Source organism: Ranitomeya variabilis, chromosome 4, assembly GCF_051348905.1.
Source record: "Ranitomeya variabilis isolate aRanVar5 chromosome 4, aRanVar5.hap1, whole genome shotgun sequence".
In the NCBI taxonomy this organism is placed as follows: Eukaryota; Metazoa; Chordata; class Amphibia; order Anura; family Dendrobatidae; genus Ranitomeya; species Ranitomeya variabilis.
Window position 1 is genome coordinate 187522885 of NC_135235.1, and position 27938 is coordinate 187550822.

The following is a 27938-nucleotide window of genomic DNA, read 5'->3' on the forward strand; positions in this document are numbered from 1 at the left end:
GGCAGGTCACCCGGGAATTTTTGGCACCAGAGATCTGGTGGCCAGGTCCTTTTGGTGGCCTTCCTTGTCAAGGGATGTGCGGTCATTTGTGCAGTCCTGTGGGACTTGTGCTCGAGCTAAGCCTTGCTGTTCTCGTGCCAGCGGTTTGCTCTTGCCCTTGCCTGTCCCGAAGAGACCTTGGACACATATCTCCATGGATTTCATTTCTGATCTTCCGCTGTCTCGGGGCATGTCCGTTATCTGGGTGATATGTGATCGCTTTTCCAAGATGGTCCATTTGGTTCCTTTGCCTAAGCTGCCTTCCTCTTCCGATATGGTTCCTGTGTTTTTCCAGAACGTGGTTCGTTTGCACGGCATCCCTGAGAATATTGTGTCAGACAGAGGATCCCAGTTCGTTTCCAGGTTCTGGCGATCCTTTTGTGGTAGGATGGGCATTGATTTGTCGTTTTCGTCTGCTTTCCATCCTCAGACTAATGGACAGACGGAGCGAACTAATCAGACTTTGGAGGCTTATTTGAGGTGTTTTGTCTCTGCTGATCAGGACGATTGGGTGACATTCTTGCCGTTGGCTGAGTTTGCCCTTAATAATCGGGCTAGTTCCGCCACCTTGGTTTCGCCTTTTTTCTGCAACTCTGGTTTCCATCCTCGTTTTTCTTCGGGTCATGTGGAGCCTTCTGACTGTCCTGGGGTGGATTCTGTGGTGGATAGGTTGCAGCAGATCTGGAATCATGTGGTGGACAACTTGAAGTTGTCACAGGAGAAGGCTCAGCGCTTTGCCAACCGCCGCCGCGGTGTGGGTCCCCGACTACGCGTTGGGGATTTGGTATGGCTTTCTTCCCGCTTTGTTCCTATGAAGGTCTCCTCTCCCAAATTTAAACCTCGTTTTATTGGGCCTTACAAGATATTGGAAATCCTTAATCCTGTATCTTTTCGTCTGGATCTTCCTGTGTCGTTTGCTATTCACAATGTATTTCATAGGTCCTTGTTGCGGCGGTACATTGTGCCTGTAGTTCCTTCTGCTGAGCCTCCTGCTCCGGTGTTGGTTGAGGGCGAGTTGGAGTACGTGGTGGAGAAGATCTTGGATTCTCGCCTCTCCAGGCGGAGGCTTCAGTACCTGGTCAAGTGGAAGGGCTATGGTCAGGAAGATAATTCCTGGGTGGTCGCCTCTGATGTTCATGCGGCCGATTTAGTTCGTGCCTTTCATGCCGCTCATCCTGATCGCCCTGGTGGTCGTGGTGAGGGTTCGGTGACCCCTCACTAAGGGGGGGGTACTGTTGTGAATTTGCTTTTTGCTCCCTCTAGTGGTTACTAGTTTTTTGACTCTGGTTTTTCTGTCATTCCTTTTATCCGCACCTGGGTCGTTAGTTAGGGGTGTTGCTATATAAGCTCCCTGGACCTTCAGTTCTATGCCTGGCAACGTAGTTATCAGAGCTAGTCTGCTGTGCTCTTGTCTACTGATCCTGGTTCCAGTTATATCAGCTAAGTCTGCCTTTGCTTTTTGCTATTTGTTTTGGTTTTGTATTTTTGTCCAGCTTGTTCCTAATCTATATCCTGACCTTTTCTGGAAGCTCTAGGGGGCTGGTGTTCTCCCCCCGGACCGTTAGACGGTTCGGGGGTTCTTGAATTTCCAGTGTGGATTTTGATAGTGTTTTTGTTGACCATATAAGTTACCTTTCTTTATTCTGCTATCAGTAAGCGGGCCTCTCTGTGCTAAACCTGGTTCATTTCTGTGTTTGTCATTTCCTCTTACCTCACCGTCATTATTTGTGGGGGGCTTCTATCCAGCTTTGGGGTCCCCTTCTCTGGAGGCAAGAAAGGTCTTTGTTTTCCTCTACTAGGGGTAGCTAGATTCTCCGGCTGGCGCGTGTCATCTAGAATCAACGTAGGAATGATCCCCGGCTACTTCTAGTGTTGGCGTTAGGAGTAGATATATGGTCAACCCAGTTACCACTGCCCTATGAGCTGGATTTTTGTATTCTGCAGACTTCCACGTTCCTCTGAGACCCTCGCCATTGGGGTCATAACACACATCTCTAAGATACACCAATTCTGGCACTTAGCCTCGCTCTTCCCACTTGCCCCGTAGGGATGGCAAGTGGGGTGAGAGTTGGGGGGGGGGGTGATGTCACCTTTATATTGTCAGCTGACATCAAGCCCTGAGGTTAATAACGTTGAGGCATCAATAAGACTCCCCCATTATTAACTAATAATACACCTGCTGCCATGTAGCCTTCAAACTCATGACCTCTGTATAACCCCACCCCCATAACTGATTGGCAGCTTTCTGCCTATGCACAGTATACACAGAACGCTGCCAATCAGTGGTGTGTGGGCGGAGTTACACATAATTCAGCTCAGAGAACTGCTAGATCTGCAGCAGATAAAAGTGTGATTTTATCAAAACTGCAGCAAACAGCCCAGTAAGTGACACATCACTGAAAGTAGGATCTCTGCTCCTATACTACGCTGATGTCAGATGGGTAGCAAACATCTGGTGATGAATCCCTTTAACACTCGGAAAGTTTGCCCTTCATGAATTAGTAGATATGACTTGCTGCTATTGAAAATATGAGCCCTTTAAGAAAAATACGCTCAGTCATTTTGTTGTGCCATTTTACAGTTAATGGGCTCCACTATTTCCATGATAAAGTGAAATGATTTTGCTCCTGTTTATTATGTGAAATTGTATTTAGTCTTGCTGCATGTGTACATGTTAATGAATTTTTAGAAGCTAAAATAGGAAGCTAAATCATGCAGAAAAATTAGCACAAGAAGATTATAACTCACAGTGGGATTTAGAGAAGCTGGAAAGTAAATAAATATTCACTTAAGATGAGAGAATATAGGCCATCACTAAGCGTAAAAATGAATTAACATTGTGATTGTAGATATTAAAGAGGATCTGTCATCAGGACAAAAGTGGTTAAGTTTTCTCTTATTTCTTTCCCATTATTCGCCAAAATATTCTGTTTTCTGTAAATCCACCAATATTGTTCTACAGATATGGGCCCTGACTGGACATTTAACTCCCTACATCCACACCCTTGAGGTGGAGATATGGTGAGTAGGTGTCCCCTCCCATCTCTTACACCTACTCACCATGAAACGGACCCTGATAACAACTGGTTTATGCTTACCATAGTATATCATGATGGAAGGACACTCATGGGTTTCACATCAAGCAGGATAACAATCTTTGCGACACATGTCTCCACTCAGATACAGCGCCAGTGACGCCATCACAGTGGACAGAAAAATCAAAAAGAAAGGGAGGATAAAGCAAAAACTAAAAATGCAAATTTGCCTCATAGTGAAGGGTTTAAAATTGGGAAACTTAATGATTACTTCAGTAAAAGTTATTTAATTGTGTGCTCAGGAGAGAATTGAAACAAAATCCGGCGTCTGAAGTCCAACTTCTTAAGTAGAATGACTTTATGTCATCACGACAAAAAAACAATTCAATGTTGAACACATTTCCTCTAATTTTCAGGCAAAAAGCAACTTAAACAATTTCCATGGGATTTACATTTAAAAAGTATTTGTATGCAAAGCTCAATCATTGCTGGGATGTGAGTGAATGGAAATTAGGCCCATTGCTCATTCAGAGCTTAGTCATTCTTGCTGCTCGCTTCCCCGCTCTATGTCCTACTATGCTTGTTGGCTTGAGTGGGCGTCCTGCGTAAAGCTTCACCTGCAGGCAGCACAAGAGATAATAGCACACTACTGCAGTCGGAAGTCCAAGTAGAAAAGCATTCATCAGAATAGGAGAAAATGGAAGAGCAAGCAACTTTGTTATGGCAGGAAGTACAATCACAGCACTTTCTGAAGCCTTATCTTTTCCTACCCCGATTACACATGTTCTCTGGATTGCACAGTAGCTGTACTTTTTTTTTTGTTAACTATAAAAAATGACATCCTTTCCTTTCTTTTGGTACGCCATGTACATCTCATTTACACTCTCTGGTCACGATTGGTTGCTACACAGAATTCTTTCCATTCCTAATAATGCATATTGCAATTCTATTCAGCAAAACACTTAATTTTCTCGTCAAATGGAAGCAAGTAGGAACATCTAATTCTTATTTTAGGTATGAATGGACTAGAAATCCACTGTGGTTTATGCAGTTTCATCTAGCCAAATAAGACCTCTTGCTTTGCACTGATGAGGTTCAAATACCCAGAAATGTGATTTCAAATGGAGTCTATGATTTTGCGTCTTATCCTAAGTCATGCAGAAGTCTCATTTACAGGTTGATATTGACTTTCAGGATTGCTACCTTTCAAAATGTGGCACTAAAGTTCCTGTTCACTTCTTCTCTGAAGAGGCTGTTTGCATGTTTAAATTCTCACAGCAGCATTGTGTAACACCCCAGGTTCCTGGTTGTTACAGTGTCTTTGCTTTCCTCACGGGGAGAGTGATGTCATGCTTGGAAGCGAGGAAGGATCCCTTTTATCAGGTATTCACATACATGCAACACAGTTCTGACTCCAGGCCAGAAGGGGGAGCTCTGAGCTCAGTTTCAGGGGAGCTTACCTGTATATATATATATATATATATATATATATATATATATATATAATTCTGGTTTCTGGTCTGGGGAAAGAGTTAGACAGTCTGTCAGAGGAACAGAACAGAGAGAAAGCAGACGGTGAGAGTCTGAGGGAGAGGAGGGGGCCGTGCAGCCACAAGAGGTGCTGCAGCTCCTAGAAGGAATGAGAACAGAACAGTCTGTAGAGACAGTGAAGAAGAGAAAGGAGCAAAGGAGAGTTAAGAGCTGGAGAGAGAAGCTGCGACTGGGCTTCCTCCATGCTGAGCACAGATACCGGTAGCGGAAGACTGCGGATGTGGAAGTAACTCTATGCCCCATGGCAGAAACTGGCGGACAGTGGACTGCAAGTTACCTGTCTACCATTGACACCTGAGGACACAGTAGCAGATAGAGCCTGGGTCATGATAGAGATCATGTAAAAAGGCTCAGGTTACATGTCATACGGGTAGTATCCTACCAATAAGGGGGACAGAGAAGAAACGTGAGGACCTTGTGTGAGGCCTAAGGCAGCAAGGGACTACACCACAGCGGTAGTAGGAAGGCTTCCAACCCCTCCTGGTAAAGGAGAGTCCAGATTCACTTCCAAGCCAGCCGGACCGTACCTGTACCTGTGATCAGGTACCCTGGACTGTGGCTGCCTTAATTCATCAGTAAAGAGGTAAAGAGACTGCAACCCTGTGTCCTCCATTTCTTTTTACACCACCTACCACCTGTCCCTACTACACCGGGAGCCCAGGGGACCCAGCTTCATCTTTGGGAAGCTATATCATCCCAGCCGCCATAACATCACCCCATCATCCCTTTTATGCAGTGTCAGTCACCCCTGACCAAGTACCACAGGTGGCGTCACAAACTTTTATTATTTCACAAACTCCTTTAACCGTTCCTTTTACTTGGGCACCCAGGGCCAAGGACTGGGTCACCACCACCGTGACACATCCCTTTAAGTACCGGACCCAGTACCGAGTACCTCACGGCCCTGGCGGGTGTACCAGTTGTATGACCTAAAAGTCTTCTTACACTGTCTTGGCACTCTTCAGAATGAGACATGTTCCTCCTTATGCTTCATGCCTCTTACAGTAGATACTTATGTATAAATATACCCTAAAAGGAACAGAATTCATGCCTATGATGCTCTGGTAAAAATGCAAACCTATTTCTCTAAAGGGAATTTGTCAGTAGGATAAACCTCCCAAGGCAAATGGGTAGGTAGATGATAGGAAGCTGAATAAAATGATACCTTGATATCTGTGATCCAATGTCTTGTAAATGCAATCTATGTAAATGAAATGTTAAGATCTATGGGCGGGACACAAATCTCCCCAAGAATCTGCCTCTAGATCCTATTTAAAATTAAAGGGGGCATTACCAATGTGATACATATATATCTGTCTGTAATTCTAGGTCTCACACTGGTAATGTCACCTTTGATTTAAAATAATCTCTGGAGTCAAATTCTCAGGGAGATCTATGTCCTGACCATAGATCTTAACAGCTCATATACATATGAAGAAAAATAAGGATTTCTCTGCAATATGACATCGGATCTCAGATATTGAGGTATCATTTTATTCAACTTTCTATTACTTAGATGCCCAAATAGCTTAAGAGGGATGATCCTACCAACAGATTCTCTTTAATAAGGGTGTGCACACAATTAATTTTCACTACGTTTTTGCTATGTTTTTCCAAAATCGAGTTAAATAATTTTTACTGCGATTTTGGAAATTATGAGAAAATTGCAACCGTGTTACCAAGATTTAGAAAAGTCACAGGAAATACAATACAGCATGATTGCCTAGCGTGCAAATGATTCAACTGCGTGAACATGTCATTTACATGTCTTACAAATTTATAAATGGCAATATTCTGTAGAGACACATATCCACATGTAATCATTTGCTAATAATGTCAGTAAATACTTTTTAAGACTGTACAGCATGTATGCATTCAAGTTTTCATGAATAATTGCTAATAGAATTTGTAGTAGCAAAAAATACTGGCAATTTTCTGACCACAGGACATACTTTTTAGCAAGTAAAAATCTTGCTAAAAAGTGTGTGCATCTTAGATCAAGATGAAAACTCATATTGTGTATTTTCCAATCACTGAGAAAATTATGCAACAGCACAGTTCTCTTGTATCCTGTCTACCAATAATCTACCTGATCAGTGCAGGTCAGAAGAGGAAGCTGAACATTCATTTTACTGGCTTTGAACAGGACACGCAGCCCTCACTATGCTACAGGTTCTGAAAAAGCACAGGATTGAACTGGCAGGCCTTGAGAAAACTGGAAAGAACAGGGAAAAATTAGGTTGCAGTATAGATGTACAGCTGTGCTCAAAAGTTTACAAACCCTGGCAGACTTTTTGCTTTCTTAGCCTTTTATTCAGAGAATATGAATGATAACACCAAAACATTTTCTCCACTCATGGTTAGTGGTTGGGTGAAGCCATTTATTGTCAAACTACTGTGTTTTCTCTTTTTAAATCATAATGCCAACCAAAAACATTCAAATGACCCTGATCAAAAGTTTACATACCCTGGTGATTTTGGCCTGATAACATGCACAGAAGTTGACACAAATGGGTTTGAATGGCTACTAAAGTTAACATCCTCACTTGTGACCTGTTTGGTCGTAATCAGTGTGTGTGTGTGTAGAGACCGCAGGTAAAGAAGGATGCAGGGACAAATGGGAGCCAGAAAGCAAACAGCGTTTTTAACTTTTCTTTTAACTCCCAACCCAAAAATATAACAACAGTTTTCCACGCAGGGAACTTGAGTACAAGTATACAATATCACAGTAAATCCTAACTACTATATAGGAGGCCTGAACTATACCCGAAGAACGCGGCCGCGCCTCACTAGTACCTCTCCTACTAAGGTAAAGTCAACAACGTTCACTTATCAGTGCTGTCTCAGCGATGTAGTCCCGGTGGTGAGGCTCCGTCAGTGACGTAGTCCTAGTGGTGAGGGAAGGCGGTGTCCTCCGACGTCGAACCCAGGTGTAGATTCGAGTCCAGAATGTCTTTTGCGGTGCTGCGTTACCTCCCGCAGGCGGACGTTGATCCGGGATAACCGTTTCCACGTCCAGAGAGGAGTCTTTTTGAAGAGAATTAGCAGAATTATCAGTATCAGTCACAGCTAAGAAAAACCCAGGAGGATCCGGAGCACTCTGTGGCAAGATGCTCCCGGGGAGCGCGGTAATACTGTCCCCGAGCTGATCAGCACTACCCCTCTGCCTGGGGAGTCGCTGACGACGAATGCGCCTCTTTTTGGGGGCTCTGGTAATTGCCCGCAGTGTCTGTTGTACGTTTTCCCCCTGCTTCCAGCAAGTCTCACTGCGGCCTGCACACACACGACAACTGCGCTGCAGTTTCCTCTCCTCAGAGTTTTCCCGCGCTTCTCTGTCCCTGCTTTCGCGCGTTTTTCTTTTTATCCTCTTCTCTCCCTGCGTCACTCTGCCTCCTGTCACCTGAGCCTGGCTTCCCATGCGCCCCTCAAATCCGTCCCCCGGAACCCCGACTCCCGGCAACAATGGTTCCACCCGTCTGCACAGCTCACCAGGTCCCTGTCCCCTACATTCCCCCACCCTGTATGCTCGCCAGTCCCCGGGCGAGGCCTTCGCACTGACAGGTCGCCCATCTGACGGGTTGTTCCACACTTGGGTCTGTCTAGTGTGTAAGTCAGGACTGTAGCGAGTTGGGGGTCTACCGGCAGTAGAACGTTCAGAACGTCGTGGCTCGGGTCCCTGTGTAGGGGGTGTTGGGGGAATGTCGTCAGCGGAAGGGTGACTGGTCAGGGGTAGTGTAGTAGTCGAGATAGGGGGAGTATTTTGACGCCGTTCTTCTTCTTCATCATCTTCTTCATCCCACCAATGGTTGTTGGGGGACTCAGTCGTAGGTGGCTCTTCCCTGATTGCGGATTCCGGGGTGTCCGAGTCAACAGAGCGACACAACCGGAGCATGTTGCGATGAAGAATGCGAGTACCTGTACTTCCGTGGGCCTCAGACTGCACTTCATATACAGGTCCATGCGGGTCTATACGGCGAAGCACCCAATAGGGTGTTTTTTCCCAACGATGGTCTAACTTGTTTTGCGGTCTTTGCTCTCGAACGAGTACTCGATCACCTGGCCGGAACTCTGGGGGTTTTGCTGTAGGGGTGCTCCGATGCTCCACTTCCCGAATTCGAGTGTGTACCAGTCGGTGTAAGGTCTGCAGCCGATGCCGATGATCACGCACCCACGAAGCCATCCCTGTTCGGGGGCCTTCTTCCTCCGAAGACAGTTCCAGATCTGTCATGCCTTTTCCTGGGCGCCCAAAAACCACTTCATACGGGGTGCGTCCTGTGACTTGATGAACTCTATTGTTGTAGACCCACACTAGGTCAGACACATACTCCGGCCAGCGGGCCTTCTGATCTTGTTCTAGCGCACGCAGCATTTGAAGCAAAGTCCGGTTAAACCGCTCACAAGCCCCATTTCTCTGGGGGTGATACGGTGTGGTGCGTGACTTATCAATGCCGTAGAGGCGATGCAGCTCTTCCATGACTTTGCCCAAGAAACAGGCGCCTTGATCCGAATGTATTCGCCTCAGACAGCCGTAAACTTGAATAAAGTTCTTACAGATAGCGCTCGCCGCCGACTCAGCCGTCTGATCACGGGTAGGGGTGACTACCGCAAATTTTGAAAAATGATCTACCATAACGAGGCAGTGTTCGTAGCCTTGATGCGCTGCTCCAATGGTAATGTAGTCTATCAATAATACTTCAAAAGGGGCAGACGTCGTGATGCTCTGCACAGGCGCCCTTTCCTCCGGTGACTTGGTTAGCTCACATTGTCGACATTGTCTACAGGCAGTTTGTACTTCCGCAAGCAGCCGAGGATGATAGAACCGAGTTTGCAGCCACTTAAACGTCCTCTTCACTCCGAAGTGTGCCCCGGACTCATGAGCTTCTTTAGCAACTGCGGCCACCACGGGCCCTGGTAAGACCATCTGCCAGGTCGGCTCGGAATCTGCCTGAGCCATGGTTAAGTGGCATAAGAGCCCGTCCTGCAGAGTTAGGCGCTCCCACTGCCGCAGAAGAAGGTTCAGGTCTGACGGGAGAGTTTGTCCAGGGGTTCTCACGGGCAATAGACCATTCGTTATCCACTGTCGCAATGGAGCTAGTTCCTGGTCTTCCTGTTGCAGCCGTATCCATTCGTCCCGACTCTGAACCAACAGTCCTGTAGCCGTTCCGTTCCCGGTCTGTTCCCGGCTCACAGCCGTCCGAGCAGCGCCCCCGATGGCGTAGGGGATTTCTTCTCCCTCCAGCTCCTCATCTCGGTTAGTTCTTGGGGGGTTCTTCCGCAGACGAGATAACGCGTCAGCATGAACATTCTCCGCTCCTCGCTTGTAGAGGATACGGTATCTGTACTTGGCCATCCGGGCTACCCAGCGCTGTTCCAGGGCACCCAATTTCGCATTTTCCAGATGTGCCAATGGGTTGTTATCCGTGCGTATCAGCACCTTGGAACCGGCCAGGTACTCAGCGAACCGCTCCGTCATAGCCCACACCACGGCCAACAGCTCCACCTTGAAAGAACTATAATTGTCCGGGTTCAACTCAGAGTCATGAAGAGACCGACTCGCATAGGCGATCACTCTCTCCCGCCCATCCTGAACCTGAGACAACACAGCCCCCAATCCCTGAGAGCTGCCGTCGGTGTGTAGGATGAACGGTTGCGAATAGTCCGCATAAGCCAACACCGGCGGCTCCATGAGAGCTGTCTTCAAGTCCCGGAACGCTGCTTCTTGTGGCTCCTGCCGTTGTATCTTCTTTCCCCGTTCCTTGGGGGAGCTTCCTTTCAGCAGGACTTGTAGATTGTGAGAACGGCGAGCAAAGTTCTTCACGAAGCGCCGGTAGTACCCAGCGAGGCCCAAGAACGCCCGTACATCCTTGGCGGTCTCCGGTGTGGGCCACTCCTGGATTGCGGCAATCTTCTCCTGCGATGGCCGGACTCCTTCGGCGGACACCACATGCCCCAGGTACTCGATCTGTTCCCGGAACAAGTGACACTTCTGGGGCTTCACCTTAAGCCCGTATTGCAGCAACCGGTCTAGTACTTGCTCCAGTCGGCACAGATGTTCCTCGAATGTTGGAGCATAGATGATGATGTCATCCAGATAAATGAGAGTGGCCTCGAAGTTCAAATCCCCCAGACACCGCTCCATTAATCGTTGGAAGGTGCCTGGAGCGTTGGCCAGCCCAAACGGCATTCGATTGAACTCGAATAGTCCCATGGGAAGGATAAACGCTGTCTTAGGACGATCTGCTTCTGTCATCGGGACCTGCCAGTATCCGCTGGCTAGGTCTAAGGTGGAAAAATATTTGGCCCGACCCAGCACGGAGAGAGACTCCTCGATATGGGGAAGTGGATAAGAGTCTCGGACGGTGCATGCATTTAGCTTACGATAGTCCACACAGAACCGGAGCGTGCCGTCCTTTTTCCGCACCAGCACGATCGGGGCAGCCCATGGGCTCTGACTCTCGCGGATCACTCCCTTTTGTAGCATCTGGCCTAACAACGTCTTTACTTCCTGGTACATCTGCGGGGGAATCTGTCTGTACCGCTCCCTGATGGGCACTGTATCTCCGGTCGGAATTCCATGTTCGATGTCCGTGGTACAGCCAAAATCATCTTCATGTTGTGCGAACACTTTAGCATAATGTCCAAGGAGTCACTGCACTTGTGAGATCTGTGATGGATCCAGGCCCGACAATTCCGTCCGCATGTGCTCCAGAATAGTTTGACCCTTTCAAACGCTATTGGCTCAGGATCCTGCGTAGACCGGACTCTGACAATCCAGGGATCAGGGGAATCCACCGTTAACTGCAAAGTATCTGGAGGGGGCATCACTTCTAAAGGTCGTAACACTTTGGCCATCTCACTTCGGACCCGTAGCACGACATCGTATTCGTCCACATTCACACATCGCACTGGTATGGCTCCATTTTTAACAGTAGCCAGAGATCGGGCCACCAGCAGTCCTGTGGGCAAAGGGGATGTAAAGGTGGGCTCAATCTGTACTTGTACTCCTTCTAGAGGGATGCGGGCTCGTATGGGCAGGGATATAACAGTCTGTCCTGGGGGGAACGTCACCTTAGGTGTCGGGGAAGTAATCACTCTCCCTAGTATGTCTCCCTCTTGACAGGTCTCTTGTACCCGGACTTCTCTCACTAACTGTCTGAACACGGAGCCCTGAGGTGTACTGGTCCCCCACTGATTGAGTGTCTCTTGCGTAGTCTCCCCTAACAGAAAACTGCCAAAATCTTTCAATACGTTCATCCCCAAGGTCACGGTATGTTGTGGGCTGGGATCTCCCCGAGTTAACACAACCCCCCGGCGGCCCTGGTCCTTCCCACATAAAGATATTTGCATCCAGGTGACCCCTTCCACTGGGATGGGCAGCTGATTGGCGGCCTGTAACCGAATTACGGGACCCCATTGGGGTCTGACTGTCAAAGGAAAGTGTTTTCTAAAATAAGCCTCGGGCATAGTCGTGACTTGGGACCCGGTGTCCACCAGACAACGGACAGCCCGCCCTTCAAACTCTGCCCAAACCAGGGGGCAGCTGGCAACCAAATTTCCGGGACTTTCACCACCCATTCGCGGGGACTCTGGCTCCGAGCGTCGTCCCCTTAGCTCGGAGCCCTCTAGTTTAACGCCTGACGGGACGAGGCCCTCCCTCTCCGGGGGCACTCCCGTGCGAAATGTCCTGCCTCCCCGCAACCATAACAAGCACCGGGGACCGGATAATATCCTGGATGAGCGCCACGAGCTGGACTCCCAGACCCTTGCCCCCGGGGTAGCTCCCTTGGGCTTCGCGCATTCTTTTTAACTTCAGCCAGTTCGTCCCTGATTTGTTTGAGCTCCTGCCGCATCTCCTGAACCCACGACGGCTCACCCCCTCCTGGTGCAGCGGTCTGGATAACCCGAGTCTCTCCTGTCAGGACCGTCACCCCCCTCTCTTGCTCCCGGGTGCGGGCCTCATTGCCTATGTCGGAGAAAGTCAGGCGCGGGTCGACCCGCACTCGTTCACGTAGAGCCTGTTTGGTCAACTCATCTCGCAGTCCCGTCACCAGTTGGTCGCGCAGGGTCACGTCAACATGTCCCATCCCCATACCATCTTTCCGCACGATTGCAATGTTTAGCTCTTGCAGAGCATTCATGTACTGAGTGACAGTCTCGCCTTCTTTTTGTCGCCGTCCAAACAACCGGGCCCGCAGCTCTCCCACGTCGGTGGGATCCCCGTGCGTCCCCTCTAACACATTTAACACCCCGGTAAAAGTATTCCGCTCTGTGGGGGGTCTCAACATCACTGAATCTCGGGCCTCTCCGTCTAAGGCCATAATGGCCACCTCTGCTTCCAGGGCCGGGGTCATAGGATGCATCCTCAGCAGCCCCCGCATCCTTTCAGTCCAACTCCACAACAACATGTTGCTCCCATTAAACTTGGGCAGGTTATTCAACATGGCCCCCAATGAGAGAGACGCTCTCGGGCCAGCCCCATCCTCCGTATCTTCTGGCTCCCTCTTTGGATCCTGCATCCTGCCGACTACGCCAAATGTAGAGACCGCAGGTAAAGAAGGATGCAGGGACAAATGGGAGCCAGAAAGCAAACAGCGTTTTTAACTTTTCTTTTAACTCCCAACCCAAAAATATAACAACAGTTTTCCACGCAGGGAACTTGAGTACAAGTATACAATATCACAGTAAATCCTAACTACTATATAGGAGGCCTGAACTATACCCGAAGAACGCGGCCGCGCCTCACTAGTACCTCTCCTACTAAGGTAAAGTCAACAACGTTCACTTATCAGTGCTGTCTCAGCGATGTAGTCCCGGTGGTGAGGCTCCGTCAGCGACGTAGTCCTAGTGGTGAGGGAAGGCGGTGTCCTCCGACGTCGAACCCAGGTGTAGATTCGAGTCCAGAATGTCTTTTGCGGTGCTGCGTTACCTCCCGCAGGCGGACGTTGATCCGGGATAACCATTTCCACGTCCAGAGAGGAGTCTTTTTGAGGAGAATTAGCAGAATTATCAGTATCAGTCACAGCTAAGAAAAACCCAGGAGGATCCGGAGCACTCTGTGGCAAGATGCTCCCGGGGAGCGCGGTAATACTGTCCCCGAGCTGATCAGCACTACCCCTCTGCCTGGGGGGTCGCTGACGACGAATGCGCCTCTTTTTGGGGGCTCTGGTAATTGCCCGCAGTGTCTGTTGTACGTTTTCCCCCTGCTTCCAGCAAGTCTCACTGCGGCCTGCACACACACGACAACTGCGCTGCAGTTTCCTCTCCTCAGAGTTTTCCCGCGCTTCTCTGTCCCTGCTTTCGCGCGTTTTTCTTTTTATCCTCTTCTCTCCCTGCGTCACTCTGCCTCCTGTCACCTGAGCCTGGCTTCCCATGCGCCCCTCAAATCCGTCCCCCGGAACCCCGACTCCCGGCAACAATGGTTCCACCCGTCTGCACAGCTCACCAGGTCCCTGTCCCCTACATGTGCATAAAAGCTGAGTGAGTGTCTGTGATCCAGACAGACTCTTGCATCTTTCATCCAGCCACTGACGTTTCTGGATTGTGAGACATGGGAAAGCAAAAGAATTGTCAGCAGATCTACAGTAATAGGTAGCTGAACTGTATAAAACAGGAAAGGGATACAAAAATCCAAGGAATTGATAATGCCAGTCAGCAGCGTTCAAACTGTGATTAACAAATGGAAAATCAGGGGCTCTGTAAAAACAAAACCACGGTCAGGTAGACCAACAAAAATGTTGTCAACAACTGCCAGGAAAATTGTTTGGGATGCAAAGGAAAATCCACAAATAACATCGGCTGAAATACAGGACTCTCTGAAAGCCAGCAGTGTGGCTGTTCCAAGATGCACAATAAGGAGGGACTTAAAAAAAATGGGCTGCATGGTCGAGTTGCCAGAAGAAAGCAATTACTGTGCAAATGCCACAAAGTATCTCACCTACAATGCGCAAAACAGCACAGAGACAAGCCTCAAAACTTCCGGAACAAGGTAATTTGGAGTGATGAGACCAAAATTGAATTTTTTGACCACAACCATAAACGTTACATTTGGAGAGAGGTCAAAAAGACCTATGATGAAAGGATCACCATTCCTACTATAAAGCAAAGAGGTGGACCGCTGATGTTTTGGGGATGTGTGAGCTACAAAGGCACAGGAAACGTGGTCAAAGTTGAAGGAAAGATGAATGCAAAACCTTATCAGCAAATACTGAAGGCAAATTTGCACTCATCATCACTGAAGTTGTACATGGGAAGTACTTGGACATTCCACCATGACAACGATCCAAAACACAAGGCCAAGTCGACCTGTCATTGGCTACAGCAGAACAAAGTGAAGGTTCTGGAGTGGCCATATCAATCTCCTGACCTCAATATCATTGAGCCACTCTTGGGAGATCTCAAGCGCACAGTTCATGCTAGATAGCCCAGGAATTTACAGGAACTGGAGGGTTTTTGCCAAGAAAAGTGGGCAGCTTTATCAGCTGGGAAAATAAAGAACCTCATCCACAACTACCACAAAAGACTTCAAGCTGTCATTGATGTTAGAGGAGGCAATAATACATGGTATTAAGAAATGGGTTATGTGAACTTTTGATCAGGATCATTTGGATGTTTTGGGTTGTCATTATGATTTATACACAGAAAACACAGTAATTTGACAATAAATGGCTTCACCCAACCACTAACCATGAGTGGAGAAAAGGTTTTGGTGTTATCATTCATATTCTCTGAAAAAAGGCCAAGAAAGCAAAAATTCTGCCGGGGTATGTAAGCTTCTGAGCACATCTGTATACTGTATGTGTGTATTCATATATAGTATATATATGCGTTTACATTCAACAGTGTGTGTATACATACGTATACCGCAGAGTTGTGTGTTTATGAATCAGAATGCACCAGTTTATGTCTAACTGGGTAACATCCTACAATAACGTGCATCTTAACAATACGTATGTTACACCTTTAACTAAAGGATTTAGATTTAATAAAAAAATGTTATATACGGTGATGTTAATTCAGAAAATATGTTTAGCATAAAAACTAAGTGCAAATCTGAAATGCGTTAATACATGCTACTAAAATTAATACCACACCTGGAGTTACCCTTTTTCACAGCAGCTGGGTCTACCAGAACCTTTCTCTCCTACTTCTCCTTAATGTACCGTACAAGCAGAAGTTCCTCTGTTACTTGCAGATTTGACTGCGGCAACTGTGACATATACAACCCAATCAGGTGAACAACCCTCTCAACCCGGAGTTCACTTGTAAAATACATTATTTCATGATGTGCATCTTGCTGTCTCCCTTTTTCTTTTCTAGCATGAAAACTAAACATTAGATTTGGCTTTAAAAGGTATGAACACCTTTGACATAAAAATATTGTTCACATATGTTAGAGGCTACCTTTAGTTAATACAATTTTAGTTTAAGCCTGCAAATTTCATTCCTTCATGTCTTTTCAGCCATTCTGATATGCAGTCTGCAGCCTAATTGAAGCTATAGATTTTTATCTTGTATGAACGACCCTCCTTGTTATATAGGCCGAATAGAAAGTTTTATCTTGGGTGCTGCAGGGTGCTTCATTAACTATATATAGGCAAAACTTCTATCCTGCCCTTATTTCCTCTTTATAAGCACAGCTTCTATCCTGTATTTATTTTCTCTTTATAAGCACAGCTTCTATCCTGCACTTTTTTCCTTTTTATAAGCACAGCTTCTATCCTGCACTTATTTCCTCTTTATAAGCACAGCTTCTATCCTGCACTTATTTTCTCTTTATAAGCACAGCTTCTTTCCTGCACTTATTTCCTCTTTATAAGCACAGCTTCTATCCTGCACTCATTTCCTCTTTATAAGCACAGCTTCTATCCTGCCCTTATTTCCTCTTTATAAGCACAGCTTCTATCCTGCACTTATTTTCTCTTTATAAGCACAGCTTCTATCCTGCACTTATTTCCTCCTTATAAGCACAGCTTCTATCCTGCACTTATTTCCTCTTTACAAGCACAGCTTCTATCATGCACTTATTTCCTTTTTATAAGCACAGCTTCTATCCTGCACTTATTTTCTCTTTATAAGCACAGCTTCTATCCTGCACTTATTTCCTTTTTATAAGCACAGCTTCTATCCGGTACTTAGTTCCTTTTTATAAGCACAGCTTCTTTCCTGCACTTATTTTCTCTTCACCCGCATTTCTCCTTATCTGTAGCCTGTTTTTTTCCTTTCCCTATGACTGTACAGTTTTTTCCTCTACATTGGAGATCTGTGTGCAACCACCACCCCCTCCCTGCTGCTATCTTTAACACTGAGAGAAGGGAAAGGAGACCATAAAATGCCAATGGAACATGAAGAAGGAACTCTGAAGGATTTGTGTAAATTTTGCAAAATAATTCAGTTAGATATATGATTTACAGATGCAAAGCAGTAGATTTTTCTTAAAGGGAACCTGTCACCTGAATTTGGTGGGATCAGTTTTGGGTCATATGGGCGGGGTTTTCGGGTGTTTGATTCACCCTTTCCTTACCTGCTGGCTGCATGCTGGCCGCAGTATTGGATTGAAGTTCATTCTCTGTCCTCCGGAGTACACGCCTGCGCAAGGCAATATTGCCTTACGCAGGCGTGTACTCCGGAGGACAGAGAATGAACTTCAATCCAATATTGCGGCCAGCATGCAGCCAGCGGGTAAGGAAAGGGTGAATCAAACACATGAAAACCCCGCCCATATGACCCAAAACTGGTCCCGCCAAATTCAGGTGACAGGTTCCCTTTAATGAAGACTATTTGGAAAGCTGGATCTAGTTGGATGAACATGTAGGTGGAAGACAGCATAAAATGAGGAACTTAAACTTAACTTTTACTAAATAATTTAAAATGAGTCTATATCAAAAAATATGGCCTACAGTAACACACAAAACATATACAGTATATAAAACATATACAAACAAAGCCCTTATTCCTGTAAGGGAAGATATGCTTTCTCAACACCATAGAGTACTAATAAGTCAATAACATGCAAATAATATTTGGCTCAAAAAAGCCAGGGGAAAAAAAATATGATTTTCAGATAAGATGCACAGTACAGGAACAATTTCACCAAATTCGTGGTTTCTGAGTTTTTCCCTCTCAGGTTTCTCTTGCCACTTGCTCTATATTAACCTCTTCATGACGGTGTGTCCGTTTGAAAAACAAGGAGACATGTCAGTGTTCGTGGGAGCGCACGGATCACGCGGACCCATTAAAGTCAATGGGTCCGTGTAAAACACGTACCGCACACGGATGCTGTCCGTGTGCCATCCGTGTGCCGTGCAGGAGACAGTGCTACAGTAAGCGCTGTCCCCATCGTGGTGCTGAAGCCACCATTCATCCCTTCTCTCCAGCAGCGTTCGCTGGAGAGAAGGAATGAAAAATCTATTTTTTTTTATTCTTTTTGCCTTTAAAATCAAGTTCCTTGTCACCTCCCCCCTCCCACCCCCTGTGCGCCCGCCCGCTGGAAATAAAATACTCACCCAGCTCCCTCGATGCTTCCTCTCAGCGCCGCAGCTAATCCTGTATGAGTGGTCACGTGGTGCCGCTCATTACAGTGATGAATATGCGGCTCCACCTCCCATAGAGGACCCAGGGACACCGGTAAGTATAGCAGAGTCCCCGAATCCCCCTATTTCTCTGTCCTCTGTTGTACAATCACATCAGAGGACAGAGAATGACACATCGCTTTTTTTTTTGCGGTCGCCGGTAAACAGTTAATTACCGGCGATCGCAAAACAGGGGTCGGTAAAAACCGACCCCGATCATGTTCTTTGGGGTCTCGGCTACCTTCAGCAGCTGAGACCCCAAAGATCTTCCTGGTGCTGGCCGGCGGGCGCACTGCGCATGCGCCCGCCATTTTTTGTCCGTAACAAGATGGCGGCGCCCATCGGAAGCCACGAGGAGCACCGGGGGAGACAGGTGAGTATCGGGGGGCGATCGGGGAGCGATCGGGGACCCCATTTCTCTGTCCTCTGATGTGCGATCACATTGGAGGACAGAGAAATTAAATGGGAAATCGCGTTGTTTTTTTTTTGCGACCGCCGGTAAACGGTTAATTACCAGCGATCGCAACCCACGGGTTGGTAAACAACCACCGAAACCTGTTCTCTGGGGTCTTGACTACCCCCGGTAACTGAGACCCCAGAGAAAATCTGAGTCTGGGGGGTGCTATTCACTTTTTCCACAGCGCCGTTAATTGTGCTGTGGTTTAAGTACCTTTAACTGCCGCTGTTAAAAGGCGTATCGGCGGTCGTTAAGGGGTTAAATTACAAACGAGTCTCCATGAAAATGATCACATTATTTTATATTTGTGATTTATGCTTCTCAATAGTAAGAGTACAACCTTGAGTAGGCTTATCCTTAATCATTGGTTTCTTCACTAGCTTTGTCTTCTCTTACTACAAACAGTAGAAGATGGAGAATCCTTGCAATTCCTTCAGTCTTTACAAGATGAGATAATAGAGCAGGGATCTGACATTTTCCCTCTTGACCATTATTCCATTCAGCTAGATCTGTTTTAAATAGACAAAGATACATTTTTGTACAGTTGAATTTTGGATATACTCCTAACCTCCCAAATTTAGGCTACAGTGGGAAAAATAAGTATTTGATACATTGCCGATTTTGCAAGTTTTCCCATCTACAAAGAATGGAGAGGTCTGTGATTTTTATTGTAGGTACACTTCAACCAGTAAGAATTCTGGCGGCTCTCACCGACCTGCTAGTTGTTCTTTAAGAATCCCTCCTACTCTGCACATATTGCCTGTATTAATTGCACACATTCAACCACACTCCAACCTCTCCACCATGACCAAGACCAAAGAGCTGTATAAGGACACCGGGGCAAAATTGTAGACCTACGCAAGGGCTACAGGACAATAGGCAAGCGGCTTGGTGAGAAGGCAACAACCGTTGACACAATTATTTGAAAGTGGAAGAAACATGACTGTCAGTCATCCTTTGTCTCGGGCTTCATGCAAGATCTCGCCTCGTGGGGTAAGGATGATTCTGAGAAAAGTCAGGAATCAGCCCAGAACTACATGGGAAGTCCTTGTCAATGACCTGAAGAGAGATGGGACCACAGAATCAATTATCCCCATTAGTAAAGCACTACGCTGTCATGAATTAAAATCCAGCAGGGAACACAAGGTCCCTCTTCTCATGCCAGTACATGTCCATGCTCGCTTGAAGTTCGCCAATGACCATGTAGATGATCCAGAGGAGGCATGGGAGAAGGTCATGTGGTCAAATGAAACCAAAATAGAACTTTTTGGCATCAACTCCACTCGCTGTGTTTGGATGCAGAAAAAGTATGAGTACAACCCCAGGAACACTTTCCCAACCATGCAAAGTGGGGGAAACATCCAGTAAGAATTGTGAAGATGGGTCAAGGCTGGGTCTTCCAGCATGGCTATGACCCAAAACACACAGCCAGGGTAACTCAGGAGTGACTCTGTAAGAAATATTTAAAGGTCCTGTAGTGGCATAGCTAGTGTCCAGACCTGAACCCAATAGAAAATCTTTAGAGTGAGCTAAAACTCAATGCTGCCCAGTGACAGCACCAAAACCTGAAAGATATGGAGAAGATCTGCAAGGAGGAGTGGGCCAAAATTCCTATTGCAGTGTGTGCAAATTTGGTCAAGAACTGCAGGAAACATCTGACCTCTGTGAGTGCAAACAAAGGTTTCTGTACCTGATATTAAGTTCTATTTTTGTGTTAAATTAAATACTTATTTCATGCAATAATATGCAAATTAATTGTGTAAAAATCATACAATGTGATTTTCTGGATTTTTTTTAAGATTCTGTCTATCACACTTGAAATGTACCTACAATAAAAATTACAGACCTCTCTATACTTTGTAGGTGGGGAAAATTGCAAAATCGACAGTGTATCAAATACTTATTTTCCCCACTGTATCTCTGGTAGATTTGGGTTTGTTGGGAGGCTTGGTATTTGTGTGTAAATAATGTATTTATGTTACGGACAGCAGCTTTCTATACTTGGTATAGTGGCATAGTGGTTTTATGTTTGTGTGTATTATAGGCGTATTGTGCATGTGTGCGGAATGGGGACATGTATTGTATATTAAGTTTTAGTTATGGTGTAATTAAATTTTGTTAATTTCCATTTAAGACTTTGTGTATTATTGATGGGAAATGGCAAATAGAATCTTTGCCTTAAAGAAAAAAATCCTAAACTACAGCTCTGCTATTTTTCTTTGCATCTCGTCATTTCAGAAATATATTAATCCCGTATTAGTCGTCTGTCTGTATTTTCTATTGTCCTCTTCCAAAAAATGTGAACACGTAAATGTAAGACATCCATCTCCACTAACAGTAAAACAGCTGTACTGCTGGCTTTAGATTCGATGGTATGTCATACATCTAACAGAAAGGATTAGGAAAGCTATGGGACAATATCTGTTCTATGAAAAGTGTTTTACAGCTTGTCACTTGCTTACTTCTCTGCATGTGGCATCCTACTATAAAATTCTTCCCATGATCATCTTTAACATTCTTAAAGGGAAAGCATGATTTTATATGATATATGATTTTTTTTAAAGAAACAGTTTGTGCACAGAAAAAGCCTAAAACAACCTTTCATGATTATATGGAACTGTCACAACAAAGATGTGACATTAGTAAATACCCATGGACCAGCCATGAAGCAGAGTGGTCAAATGATCCAAAGTCAAAAGCCAGGAAGTATATGTCAAAGACAGAGGGATACGACAAATGGTTAGTCAAGGGTTTGTTATCTAAAGACAGAATATGCCAATGGCAAAAGGGGTTATACAAACGAGTAGTCAAAAGGCAAATCAAAGGTCCGGCAACAAAATACCAGAATTAGAGATGAGCTAATATTTCAAAATTCGATTCGGATTACGATCGCCGAATTTGCAATATTCGCCTAATTATTCAACGAATATTCACTGACTCAGAGGGAGACATAAAAACACATACACAACACCTTCAAACGGGCCCCAATGCTGTTAAAACACATCAACTTAAAGACAGGAAAGTGGCCTCAATTGATGCACAGTACAAATTTTAGAATGGCATGGCAGCTTTAGTTTGGATGAGGCATGTATAACAAAGAATATGTTCTCCAAACAATTTTAAACAGAGATCTCCTTTACTGTATCACATTAGTAACAGAAGAAAGAATAGTTTCAGTGTGGATGAGACCTGTATAACAAAGAATATATGCTCCAAACAATTTCAAAGTGACATCTCCCCTACTGTATCACGTTAGTAACAGAAGAAATAATTTTTTGACTGGGGATGAAGCCTATATGACAAAGAAGATATGCTCTAAACAATTTTAAACAGAGATCTCTCTTACTGTATTACTTTTGTAACAGAAGAAAGTCTTTTTAGTGTGGATGAGGCTTGTATACAATAGAATATATACTCAAACAATTTCAAACTCAGATCTAGCCTTCTGTGTCATGTTTGACACAGAAAGAAAAAACATTTCTCTGGATGAGCTCTGCACACAGCTGAATTTCACCAACACAAAATTAGAAGGAGGGATATGGCATGCTGTATCACGCTAGTAACAGAAAAAAATAGTTTTTTTTTACTCTGAAACAGCTCTGCACAAAGATTATTTTCATTGCCACTAAATGACAGGTGTAATATGGCATGCTGTATCACATTTGTAACAAAAAAAGTTTTTTTTACTCTGCAACAGCTCTGCACACAGATTAAGTTCTGTGGCACTAAATGAGAAGGTGACATATGCCTTGCTGAATCATGTTTAGCAACTGAAAAAGTAGGTTTTGTGCATGCAGCACAATAGAAGCAGTGCACAACACAATTCTATGAAATGTGCCCTACTGTCTTTATGTGTGGGCTTCACTAATGGCACAAAATCTGGAAGTCAGTTTCACAGCCACACACAACATTAGCTATCTGAACTATCTGACATAGAAACAAACGCCTAGCTAACTAGCTAAAACCTATCAGCACCCAGGAGCAGCGTTGGGGCAGCCTCCCTGTGCTTTTATACTGACCAAAGGGTGCTAAACAAAGATGTCCACTCTTTACATAGAGAGGGACATGTAATTTCAACAGCCAATGGCACAAGCTGTTGTGTCTGAATATTGTGGATGTTTCCTGAGCCATGATTGGCTAGCCGCAAAGTGTATACAAAAAGTTATAAAAAAATACATTTTCAAGCACATTGCTACTCTGAGCTCTCCCCAACCCCTCCCCTCATCAAACACGTGCACCCCGCTCTTCACACACCATCATTATCCTAGCCAAAGTGTTAACGCTAAAGCCCCGAGGGTGGTTTGCACGTTAATGACCGGGCCAATTTTTACAATTCTGACCACTGTCCCTTTATGAGGTTATAACTCTGGAACGCTTCAATGAATCCCGGTGATTCTGACAATGTTTTCTTATGACATATTGGGCTTCATGATAGCGGTAACATTTCTTAGATATTACCTGTGTTTATTTGTTAAAAAATGAAAATTTGGTGAAAATTTAGAAAATTTCGCAATTTTCCAAATTTGAATTTTTATGCCCTTAAATCACAGAGATATGTCACACAAAATACTTAATAAGTAACATTTCCTACTTGTCTACTTTACATCAGCACAATTTTGTAAACAACATTTTTTTTGTTAGGGAGTTATAAGGGTTAAAAGTTGACCAGCAATTTCTCATTTTTGCAACACCATTTTTTTATTGACCACATCACATTTGAAGCCATTTTGAGGGGTCCACTGTATATGATAGCAAATAACCAAGTGTGACACCATTCTCAAAACTGCACCCCTCAAGGTGCTCAAAACCACATTCAAGAAGTTTATTAACCCTTCAGGTGTTTCACAGGAGTTTTTGGAATGTTTAAAAAAAATGAACATTTAATTTTTTTCACAAAAAATTCACTTCAGCTCCAAGTTGTTTTATTTTACCAAGGGTAACAGGAGAAAATGGACCCCAAAAGTTGTACAATTTGTCCTGAGTACCCTGATACCCCATACGTGGGGTAAACCACTGTTTGGGTGCATGGCAGACCTCGGAAAGGAAGGAGCGCCATTTGACTTTGCAATGCTAAATTGGCTGGAATTGAGATGGGACGTCACGTTGCATTTGCTGAGCCCCTGATGTACCTAAACAGTAGAAACCCCCCACAAGTGACCCCATTTTGGAAACTAGACCCCCCAAGGAATGTATCTAGCTGTGTTGTGAGAACTTTGAACCCCCAAGTGTTTCACCACAGATAATAACGCAGAGCCGTGAAAATAAAAAATCCTTTTTTTTCCACAAAAATTATCTTTAACACCCAGTTTTGTATTTTCCAAAGAGTAACAGGAGAAATTGGTCCCCAAAAATTGTTGTCCAAATTGTCCTGAGTATGCTAATACCCCATATGTGGGGGGAATCACTGTTTTGGCGCATGGCAGAGCTCGGAAGGGAAGGAGCGCCGTTTGGAATGCAGACTTAGATGAATTGGTCTGCAGGCGTCACGTTGCATTTGCAGAGCTCCTGATGTACCTAAACAGTGGAAACCCCCCACAAGTGATCCCATATTGGAAACTAGACCCCCAAGGAACATATCTAGATGTGTTGTGAGAACGTTGAACCCCCAAGTATTTCACTACAGTTTATAATGCAGAGCCATGAAAATAAAAATAAAAACATTTTTTTTCCACAAAAATGGTTTTTTAGCCCCTCAAATTTTTATTTTCCCAAGGTTAACAAGAGAAATTGGTCCCCAGACATTGTTTTCCAATTTATCCTGAGTACGCTGATACCCCATATGTTGGGGTAAACCCCTGTTTGGGCGCATGGGAGAGCTCGGAAGGGAAGGAGCACTGTTTTTCTTTTTCAATGCAGAATTGGCTGGAATTGAGATCGGACGCCATGTCGCATTTGGAGAGCCCTGATGTGCCTAAACAGTGGAAACCCCCATTTCTAACTGAAACCATAACCCCAACACACCCCTAATCCCAACCACACCCATAACCCCAACCCTAACCACACCCCTAACTCCAGCACACCCCTAACCCTAATCCCAACCATAACCCTAACCACAACCCTAACCCGGACACACCCTTAACCCTAATCCCAACCGTAAATGTAAACCAAAACCAAACCCTAACCCTAGCCCCAACCCTAACACTAGCCCCAACCCTAACCCTAACCCTAGTCCTAACCTTAGCCATAACCCTAACCCTGGTCCCAACCCTAACCCTAGCCCTAACCCTAGCCCTAACCCTAGCCCTAACCCTAGCCCTAACCCTAATCCTAGCCCTAACCCTAATGGGAAAATGAAAATAAATACATTTTTTTATTTTTTTATTTTTCCCTAACTAAGGGGGTGATAAAGGGGGGCTTGATTTACTTTTATAGTGGGTTTTTAGCGGATTTTTATGAGTGGCAACTGTCACACACTAAAAGACGCTTTTTATTTCAAAAAATTTTTTTTTGCGTTACCACATTGTGAGAGCTATAATTTTTCCATATTTTGGTCCACAGAGTCATGTGAGGTCTTGTTTTTTGCAGGACGAGTTGACGTTTTTGGTAACATTTGGTATCATTTTCGGGCACGTGACATTTTTTGATCGCTTTTTATTCCGAATTTTCTGAGGCATTATGACCAAAAACCAGCTATCCATAAATTTCTTTTGGGGGGGGCGTTTATACCTTTCTGCGTTTGGTAAAATGGATAAAGCAGTTTTAGGCTGTGTGCACACGATGCAGGTTTAGTGCAGAATTAGTGCAGATCTGCAGCGGATTTTTCTGCTGCAGAAACGCTGCAGAACTGCACTGTGATTTACAGTACAATGTAAATCAATGTGAAAAAAAAAAGGTGTGCACATGGTGCAGAAAAATCTGCGCAGAAATGCTGCAGATTTCAAAGAAGTGCATGTCACTTCTTTTGTGCGTTTCTGCACCCCTCCATGAATAGAAATCCGCAGTGGTAAAAACTGCACAAAAACTGCACAAAATCCGCATCAATTCCACACAAAAAATGCACTAAAACTGCATAAAAACGCATCAAAACCACACCTGCGGATTCTGCCAGGAGATGCAGATTTAGTGCAGAAAATTCTGCACCACATTTCCTACATGTGCACATAGCCTTTTTCTTTGGGTCAGTATGATTACAGCAATACCTCATTTATATCATTTTTTATGTTTTGGCGCTTTTATACGATAAAAACTATTTTATAGAAAAAAGATTTATTTTTGCATCGCTTTATTCTGAGGACTATAACTTTTTTAATTTTTTTCTGATGACGATGTATGGCAGCTCGTTTTTTGCAGAACAAGATGACGTTTTCAGCGGTACCATGGTTATTTATATCTGTCTTTTTGATTGCGTGCTATTCCACTTTTTGTTCGGCGGTATGATAACAAAGCGTTGTTTTTTGCCTCGTTTTTTTTTTTACGGTGTTCACTCAAGGGGTTAACTAGTGGGACAGTTTTATAGGTCGGGTTGTTACGGACGCGGCGATACTAAATATGCATACTTTTATTGTTTTTTTTATTTAGATAAAGGAATGTATTTATGGGAACATTTTTTTTTTTTTCACATCTAAATATTTTTTTTTTTACTTTATAACATTGCCCCAGGGGGGGGGGGGGGGGGGCATCATGTTATAAGGTCAGATCGCTGATCTGACACTTTGCAATGCATCGTGTCAGATCAGCGATCTGACATGCACTGCTCCTGGCTTACCAGCGCCTGCTCTGAGCAGGCGCTTGGTATGCCACCTCCCTGCAGGACCCGGATGCAGCCCTGTGGCCATTTTGGATCCAGGGCCTGCAGGGAGGAGACGCTTGGTACAAGGTGAGCACATCGCCTTGTACCGAGGGTCTCAGGGAAGCACGCAGGGAGCCTCCTCCCTGCGCGATGCTTCCCTATTCCCCCGGAACGCTGCAATCATGTTTGATCGCAATGTGCCGGGGGTTAATGTGTCGGGGGCGGTCCGTGACCACTCCTGGCACATAGTGCAGGATGTCAGCTGCGATAGTTAGCTGACACCCAGCCGCGATCGGCCGCGCTCCCACCGAGAGCACGGCCGATCGCTACGACATACTATCCCGTCCCTGGGAATTCCCAGGTCACCTTGACGGGATAGTACGTCATATGAGATTAAGGGGTTAAAAATACTTTAGTGGCAGCACAAATATTTTCCTGCACTTTTACCAAAATTTACAGATTTTTCCTGATTTTATGAAAATGTGCTCGTGTTTCCGATAACGAATCCGAATGTGCCATATTTGTGCCGAATTTATGTTTGGCGATTATTAGCACTGACAGTCTGACATGCCCCTGATACCCATAGGACAGCTGAGCTCTCACTCACAGCACTGGCAGCCCAACATGCCCCAGCTATCCATAGGGCAACTGAGCTGTCACTCTCAGCACTGACAGCCCGACATGCCCCAGCTATCCATAGAATGGCCAAGCTGTCACTCACAGCACTGACAGCCCAACATGCCCCAGCTATCCATAGAATGGCCAAGCTATCACTCACAGCACTGACAGCCCAACATGCCCCAGCTATCCATAGGGCGGCTGAGCTCTCACTCACAGCACTGACAGCCCAATATGCCCCAGCTATCCATAGGGCGGCTGAGCTCTCACTCACAGCACTGACAGCCCAACATGCCCCAGCTATCCATAGGGCGGCTGAGCTCTCACTCACAGCACTGACAGCCCAACATGCCCCAGCTTTCCATAGAATGGCCAAGCTATCACTCACAGCACTGACAGCCCAACATGCCCCAGCTATCCATAGGGCGGCTGAGCTCTCACTCACAGCACTGACAGCCCAACATGCCCCAGCTATCCATAGGGCGGCTGAGCTCTCACTCACAGCACTGACAGCCCAACATGCCCCAGCTATCCATAGGGCGGCTGAGCTCTCACTCACAGCACTGACAGCCCAACATGCCCCAGCTATCCATAGAATGGCCAAGCTATCACTCACAGCACTGACAGCCCAACATGCCCCAGCTATCCATAGGGCAGCTGAGCTCTCACTCACAGCACTGACAGCCCAACATGCCCCAGCTATCCATAGGGCGGCTGAGCTCTCACTCACAGCACTGACAGCCCAACATGCCCCAGCTATCCATAGGGCAGCTGAGCTCTCACTCACAGCACTGACAGCCCAACATGCCCCAGCTATCCATAGGGCAGCTGAGCTCTCACTCACAGCACTGACAGCCCAACATGCCCCAGCTTTCCATAGGGCAGCTGAACTGTCTCAAAAATTTCTAGAACACAGTGAGTGGCGGAATCATGACAAAAAA

At 45.5% G+C, this 27938-nt stretch overlaps 1 protein-coding gene across 1 annotated transcript in view; it reads right to left on the reverse strand.

The window, feature by feature from the left end:
- Positions 1–27938, reverse strand: part of CACNG6 (calcium voltage-gated channel auxiliary subunit gamma 6) — a 274765-nt gene that overhangs the window by 99433 nt on the left and 147394 nt on the right. The window lies entirely within an intron of this gene.